Here is an 8,872-nt window from a genome sequence, read left to right as displayed (position 1 = left end):
TGGAGCTTAAAAATTTGAAAGGTTTGACCAAGTTTGACTTTTTAGTATTCGATCTCGGATTTGATTTTTATGATTTGATTAGCTCTATTAGGTGATTTTGTACTTGGGAGCGCGTCCAGAATGTATTTTGGAGGTCTGTGGAAGATTTAAGCTTGAGTTGGTGAAATTAGAATTTTGATATTTTCCGGTTGGTAGTAAAGATTTTGATATCGGGGTCGGAATGGAATTTCGGAAGTTGGAGTAGGTCCGTTATATCATTTTTGATGTGTGTGCAAAACGTTAGGTCATTTGGACGAGGTTTGATAGACTTTTTGATCAAATTCGGAATTCAGAAGTTTTTGGGATTCTTATGCTTGAATCCAATATGGTTTGACGTTTTGATGTTGTTTTGAGCATTCCGAGGGTTGGAACAAGTTTGAATGATGTTATGGGATATGTTTTCATATTTGGTTGAAGTCCCGAGGGCCTCGGGTGAGTTTCGGGTGGTTAAGCGGATCAAATGCATGTTTGAGAAATTGCAGATTTTCTTCAGTGCTATTGCAGGCATTTTGTTCTATGCGATCGCATAGTTAATGCCATGATCACGTAGGCTTAGTCAAGAGGGGGTGAGATTTTGTTCTATGTGATCACATCGTGTAAGGCTGTAAGGTTGTTGTTCGCGAATGCGAGGTGAGGGTCGCGTTTGCATAGGGTAAATGGGAGCAGTTGGGGTCCTATCATTTGTGCTTCGCGTTCGCGAGCTGGAGACCGCGATCGCATATAGTTAAATAGGGCCAGTCATCTTTTATGCTATGCGATCACAGGGTTATTGTCACGATCGAAATTATGTAATTTTAAATCGCTGGGCAGAATGTTTTTTTTTTGGCAATCCGCTAGGCAAGTGCCTAGGGCTAGTTTTTATTTATATAAAATATGAAGAAAACAATAAAGTGCCTCAATGTTCTACGAAATGTAAAGAATAAACCTTGGAGATTACATGTACCCTATTATCAAAGTTGATTAGTGTACTCAAAGTTGATATCACAACAACACTACTAAAAATTGTATAATAAAAAACTAGTCCATGAATGGATCCGTGATTCATTTAAAGTCCAGTCCATTTGTGTGGCGTTGCAGCCCATATCTGGTGGGCCAATTAGATTCACCCATTTCCATTGCATTGAAGCCCAAGTTTGTCTTCTTGCTTCGAATTGGCCCTTTTGTCAAATGTAACACCATTGCATAGGAGTGCATTTGTTCTGTCGAACATTTTGCAATAACTTAGCATCTTATAACGTTCAAATTTTCAAGAGACACAGTCTTCCCAAAGCTTAGTCCCTCTAGGCGTGCATGTGTTGCTTTGCACGTTATCATGTGTGCATGTGCAACATTAATCTTTTGACCCAGGCGTGCCCAATTGAGGTCCTCATTGTCTTCCCCAAGTGATTAAACAAATATCAATGCTGGTTCCTCCCATGTGCAGCCATTTTGCACCATGTGCAGCCATTTTGAACGATTTTGCACCATGGTATTTTGAACAAATAAATGTGCAAATTATCCATCGTTTTCCACCATAAGCATGTGCTTTCCTTTGAAAAAAGAGCTGCTGCATTTGGTGCGGGCGTGCACTTTGTGCAATATTTTAATTTCCATACCTCTTGGAATCTCCCCTTGCACTCCCATTGAGACAAACATCTCGAGCTGTGTATACAAAGCAACGTGAAAGCTGTTCACGCGTGAGTTGTGATCTGTATTCCTCGAAAGTGAAAGCTGTTCACGCGTGAGCTTTGTGATCAGTGAATCATGTTTAGGATTCCCCATGTGCATGCCTTCCTATTCTATCGAAGAACAGCTCCCCATTTGCGTCAGATTGAGAATAAAGTGAAAACTTGCATTGAGCAGCTGCATTTTCCATTTGTTGACTGAAGCCTCTATGCCTCTGCGCTCCAGCATGTCTTTAGAGACAAGCTTTCCCAACAGTACTGTTCCATGGAGCATGTGTCGAATAAACAACAGCATGCTTGACAATAAAGCTGTCCATAGGAAGTGCTCCTTGATACTTTAGGACAATGGGGGTCAAAGTTAAACCCTTGGTAATTGCCACCACGCCTGAGTTCCTTTTGTTTCTATCGAGTCTGATTCCTCGATTTTTTCCTGTTGCTTATATTTTATTCTATAAATGAGCATGCTTGTGTCTACCTTCAGCTTTCTGTCCGAAAAATAAGTGTACAACACTAACACTACCAACTTTAAGTCCGTAAGAAAATAGGGCTTTAACACATAATGTGTACTTGCAAGAAAGTAAACAATGTTAGCTTTAAAATTTCTTACCAAACTCTCCTCAAGAATGATTCGAGTATGGTAGAGAATTGTATCCTCTTTTCCTCCTAATTCCTTGCAACCTTCACTCTTATGTAGGGACATTGCATCTTATATTCATTAATAATCCTCCTTCCTTTTGAGTCCATATCCCAGAAACCATGACATTCAATATATCCTTCATCTAGAGCATAATTAGCAAGGTTATCTGCTAGTGTGTTCCCTTCTCTGAATATGTGTGTGACCTTGAAGATACTTTGTTCCTTCAATCTTAAAATCTCCTCTACATGATCAGTAATACACCAAGGAGGCTTCCATGATTCCTCTAAAATGTTCTTTAGTAGTAGGGAATCTGTCTGCAGCCATATCTGAAAATAATTAAGATTTTTGCACATCTTCAATGCCTCCACAATAGCTATTGCTTCTGATTCATTATTGGTTCCTTCAGAAATCTCCCTTCCTTTTGCGTATATCAAATCACCTACCTCATCCCTTATGCAGAAACCAATTGAACTCCTCCCTGGGTTCCCTCTACGTGCTCCATCCGTATTTACTTTGATCCACCCTCTTGGAGGAAATTCCCATAACACCTTTTCATATTTCAATCGAGGTGTGTATTGCTCCATCATTGTCAGTAAGTCCAGCCACTTATGAGGCACATGCAGTCCAAGCTTTTTTAGTTGGACTAGAGCTTGCAGAGTAGATGACACCTGGTAAATAACTCTGCTCACTGACACTGCTTCTCCATATTTCAAACTGTTTCTTCTCTTCCAAAGTTCCCATACAATGCATGCAGGTAAAGCTTGTAAGACTGGCTTCAATCTGGGAAAAACTGGTGTTGTCCAACAGTTTGTAATTGCTTGTTGTAATGATAACCCTTCTAATGCAATTCCTGCTCTCCTCATGAAGTAATTCCAAACACTCCTAGATGCATTGGATGTGAAGAACAAATGTACTAATGACTCCTCCTTAGAATCAGCACAACACCAACATTTAGATGGCATGGAGTATCCTATTTTATGCAAGAAATCATCAAGTGGAAGTTTGGATTTCCACACCTTCCACAGGAAGAAGGATATCTTGAAAGGTAAGCCTTTTACCCATATCATCCTGTAAGCTAATCTTGGGTTGTCTCTTCTTCGCAGGTAATCCCATACAGACTTTACTGAAAAATGACCTCTTGTTTCAAGCATCCAGAATTGTGTAACTAACTCTGCACATTGGTTTGGTGGTCTAATATTCTGCACAATGTGGTTTGCCAAATCTTCAGGTAGAGTCTGAAATAATTTTTCCAAGTTCCATATACCATTTTCAACCAGATCATTGACATTGTGAATATCCTCATCGATACCAAACTCTGCAAGCACTTGGAAATATAAGGCTCCTATCTCAGTCCAATTGTCGAACCAGAATTGAGCTGATCCCATTCTCGGTTTTCAGTAGGTTTGATGCTCAATCAAGTCCCTACATTCTAGCATTTTTCTCCACACGTTGGATCCACGCTTCCAAGGTACAATTACTGGATTTAGTTTCTTGTAGTACTTTTGACTAATAAATGCACTTCATAAACTGGGCTTTGTCCTGAAATTCCACCACAATTTATAGAATAATGCCTTGGATACATCATGTAGGGACCTGAAGCCTATGCCTCCCTCCTCATAAGGCATACGAAGGTTAGTCCGCGATGACCAATGTCTAGAGTTGCCTCCCACATTGCCGTTCCAGAAGAATTTGGCAAAAATGTTATGTAATTTATTGATCACATAAATTGGTGGATTAACTGCTGACAACATATGAATTGGGATACTCTGCATGACATTTGCGATCAATACAGATCTGCCTCCTACAAATAGGAGTTTTCCTTTCCACGACTGCAGTTTGTCCATGACCTTAGTGATTAATCCCTGGTAATAGTCACTCCTTCTTCTTGCATAAAAAATAGGGAAGCCAAGATAGGTCATAGGGAAACATTGTCTTTCTATACCTGTAATCCTTTCAACCTTGTTAATCACCTCATTATCCGTCAAATGATGCATGTATATGGCAGATTTAACTTTGTTCACCAGCTGACCAGACGATGATTCATAAGCTTGCAAAACCTCCATGACGTCTCAGTGAAGTTTCATCAGATGAGGAGAAAATGATTGTATCATCAGCGTATGAGAGATGATTTATTTTTGGGCTCCATTTTGGCATTCCAAATCCACAGAAATACAGGTTAGTGTGTAGTGAATTCAATCCCCGAGACATTGCTTCTGCTGCTAGAATGAATAGGGTTGGTGACAAAGGGTCACCCTGCTTAACTCCCCTCGAAGATTTGAAGAAACCATTTGGCTGCCCATTTATAAGAATAGAGTACCAATTATTCCCAATCAAATCAAAGATCAATCCAATAAACGCTTCAAGAAATCCCATCTTCCTTAGCATTTTGGTTAGGAATAGCCATGATAGCCTATCGTAAACTTTTGTCATGTCGACTTTAATCACAACATTTGGGCTTGCTTTTGTTCTCAACCTGATATCCGTAATGATTTCTTGAGTTAACAGTACATTCTCAACTATACTTCTTCCCTTCACAAAACCTGCCTGTTCCTGTGAGATTAAGTTTGGTAAAAATTCAACCAACCTTTCATGAATAACCCTCGAGAAAATCTTGTTAACAAAGTTGCTGAGACTGATTGGTCTCATGTCTGCAAAGGTCATAACTTCTTTTTTCTTTCGTAATAAAATCAGGTTTGTGTGTGTCACACTCTTTTGCAATTGCTGACCACAAAAGAAAGCCTTGACCATGCCGACTACATCTTCTTCAATGATTTCCCAGCATGTTTGGTAAAAGGCTCCAGTGAAGCCATCCGGTCCACCTGCTGAGTCCCCATTCAACCCCATAACTGCTCTCTTCACTTCTTCATTGGAAGGCAAAACCATCAATCTTTCATGTTGATCACTCTCTACCATTGAAGGTACATGATTTAGAATATCAAAAGCATTAGGAACTGCACTCTCAGTAAATTGATCCTTGTAGAACTTTAGTGCTTCTTCTGCTATTAAGTGATATTCTTCAATCCAGTTACCAAGGCTATTCTGGATCATTGATAATTTCAATCTCTTCCTTCTCCCATTAACCTGAGTATGGAAGAATTTAGTGTTTCTATTGCCATCTTTGAACCATAACATGTCAACTTTTTGCCTCCAGAATTTTTCTTCTAATGCAAGATATTTAATCATTTCAGCTTGGACCTGTCGTAATCTTTGTTTGTTCATCTGTGTAGGATTGACTTCAAATTGTCTTTCATGAACCAAGACCACCTCCTCAAGGCTTACAATCTTTTGGAATATATTCCCATATGTAGCTCTGCTCCAGGTAGATAGTGCTTGCTTAAGCTTCTTTAACTTGTAGTTAAAAATGCAGAAAGGGTTAGCACTAAAATCAGCATTCCAATTCTCCTTCACTACCTCTTTGAAGATTTCATGCTTTGTCTAGAAGTTTAGAAATATGAATGACTTCTTAATTGGAGGAGTTTCTATATCACATTTCAGCAGCATCGGGCAATGATCAGACCCAATTTTTGACAGGTGAGTTACCTCCAATCTAGGAAAGGTTTGTTGCAATTCATTATTGCCAAAGCATCTGTCCAATCTTTTAAAAATACAGTCCTCCTCTGATCTTCCATTCCACCATGTAAATATGCTTCCTTTAAATCCTAAATCTGTCAAGTTGCAGGTATTGATGCAATGTCTAAAGTCATCTACTTCAAGGAGAGAAACTGGCAAGCCTCCATACTTCTCTTCCTCGTCCCATATCACATTAAAGTCGCCTCCAACTAGCCATGGTATTGTCATATCTGATGCCATTTCATACAAAGTATTCCATAGTTCAATTCTTTCAATGCGATCACATTTGGCATAAACTAGTGTAAGGATGAGCTCAACATGTGTTTCAGTGTGCGTCAATCTCAAAGTCAGCTGTTGAGTCATGTTATATAGAATAGTAACCTCAAAAATTTCATCAATAAAAGCCCAAATCTTGTTTGACACATTCACCACAGCCTGTGCAAACCAATTCTTGCTCTATACCTCTCCATTTTGTAAGACTGTTGCATAGGCTCAAGGATTCCTATGAACTTAAAGTGATGTTTTCTGTGCATTGTAATCAGCCTTGTATTTACTGACCTCACATTCCATATAATTGCATCCATAAAAGGTTTTTGGGTTTGGATAGTGTTCTCCTTGTTTGTACCCCTCCTATTGGGATAAATGGTTCTTTGACTTGTTTGTTTTTTCTCTTTGTTGCAGATTTAACTTGCTCAATGAGCCTAGGTGATAAATCTCCTTGCTTGGCAACATTGAGAAAGTTTTGGGTTGTTGACTCCTCATCCAGGTCCCTGTTTTCCTGATTACTTTGGCCTTCAATTTCCTTAGTGTTAGCTGTAACCATTAGACCAGATTTTTCCTGTAGGATATTTATCTGTTTGTTACCAGAACTGCTGACATTCTGTTGATGTGCAGATTTTAATGTAACAGTACCCTGCTCTGCAGCTTGTGGATCTGGTTGTTGGTTTGTAGCATTTGCACTAACAATTGGCATTGCATTACTACAGCTTGGACCTTCTTGTCCTGCTTTGGTCTGCTCAATATCACCAAGTGTTCCTCCTGGATCATCTACATTACACAACTATGTATTTTTTTAGGTTTAGGTCTTCAACAGCTGCATTCTGTTTTTTAGAAGTTTGCTCTCCTTTGCTTTTCTCATTTACGCTTGGATCATCTTCATTATTTGCATCCCATCCTGTCTCATCATCACTTGCCATTCTATATGGAATTTGACCCTCTTCTGGATCTTCTTCAGTCTGATTGAACCACAACTTGCTTCCTTTCCAATTAATTGTTTCACTGTTTTTAAACATTTCAAAATCTGTGTCTTCCACCTGCTCATTGTCATTGCTTGTCTGCTCTTCTTTCCTTGTCACTGCATGCACAGTATTTACCTTGAATGGATTTTTGGCCATTGTCTCATTTATCCTAGTGTCTTGAGATGGTATGTCTTTACATGAGGTGTTGGTACTTACAGCATTGTTAGCAAAAGCTGTTTGCACCCAAGCTGCTGTTGATTTCTCATTGTCTGCATTGATCTTTGTTGTTGGATTCCCATTTGTAGTAGGAATTAATGTTGGAGCTTTGTGGTTCAATTTATTAGCTTCAGTATTTGATGATTGTCTCCTAGCTGAAATAGGAAAAGTTATCTTTTGTACTAGCTGCTTGGCCGATACATGAACTTCCTGCTCCTCTGAATCAATCGCCACAATTGCTGTGGAATTATTGTGTTGTATATCACTGTGGCCTGTTGTTTTTTGAACTTTCTCCACAACTGCCAGTTGGTTATATTCATTTAACTCGCCATTTTCAATTTCTAATACTGCAAATTTGTTGGTTGATTGTATTTGTTTTTCTACAGCAGCATTGTTAACACGAACCATTTCTTTCCCTTGTGCAGTATTACCTTCAATTTGTTTGCCTTTGTTTAGTCCCCTATTTTTGCGGACTTCCTTCCATTGAGGGCCTATATTACCAACTACCTTGCCACTAGTAAGGACCATCAAAGGAGCATCATGTTTTGCATGTTTTTTGTTTTCTTGTTGCACATTTTCAACATTTTCTTGCTGCTGGGCAGTTTTGGTTTCCCTTAGCTCAGGATTAATTCTCCAACATTCCATCCTATCATGTCCATGTAATTTACATTCTTTGCAATACTTAGGTAGGTAGTCATAGTTAATGGTTACCCATTCAGTTCTTACCTCTCCATTTGTCTCATTGAGAATGTCCATTCGAACTTTCTTTGGGAGATCAGCTAGCAGGTCCACCAACACTTTCACACGAGCACGGCTAGGTCTTGTTTTCTTTATAGTGGCCAAATCCAATTGAAGGGGTTTACCTACAGCTGAAGCTAAAGAGAATAAGCATTCCCTGACAAAGTATGTTGGCAGCAGATTAGGGAATGATATCCAGGCCATAACCTTAGGTGTCTCTTATCCAACTTTGAATTTTGCATCATAAATCAGTGTTCTCAATTGATATTCTTCCCCATGCTTATCCTTAACATAGTGCACACCTCTTGACAAGAAAACTACATAATCTTGCCATAGTGTAAATCGTATCAAAATGTGTCTATCACGTTGATATCCTATGTTGCATTCAGCTTTGATACCACATTGTAATGTGACGATTCGACGTATTTCATTGATATCTGGCCATTTGTATGAAAATTTGCACACCACTGCCTGTTGCAATCCCTAATGTAGTTCATACGTTCTACTTCTGATTCCGTAAAACAGACTGTTGGTTGTCCTTGAAAGTATTGAGCTTGTCTAGGAGCTATTGGATCCACCTGTACTCTTTCTTGCGTAGTTGAAGTACTGGCCATGGGTTTGACTGCCTTTGCGTAGTCCATTGGTTTTGGAACGTTAGTAGACATCGTACATGGCTGTGTGATGTTGAGGGCTGGTTGGAGCTGTGGCCCATCGATTGAAGGTAACTGGCCACTGGCCATTGTGGCCATGGCAGCACTGCGTCAAATAGC

Source organism: Nicotiana tabacum, chromosome 10 (assembly GCF_000715075.1).
Source record: "Nicotiana tabacum cultivar K326 chromosome 10, ASM71507v2, whole genome shotgun sequence".
In the NCBI taxonomy this organism is placed as follows: Eukaryota; Viridiplantae; Streptophyta; class Magnoliopsida; order Solanales; family Solanaceae; genus Nicotiana; species Nicotiana tabacum.
The sequence above is the reverse complement of the archived record's forward strand: the minus strand, read 5'-3'. Positions refer to the sequence as shown.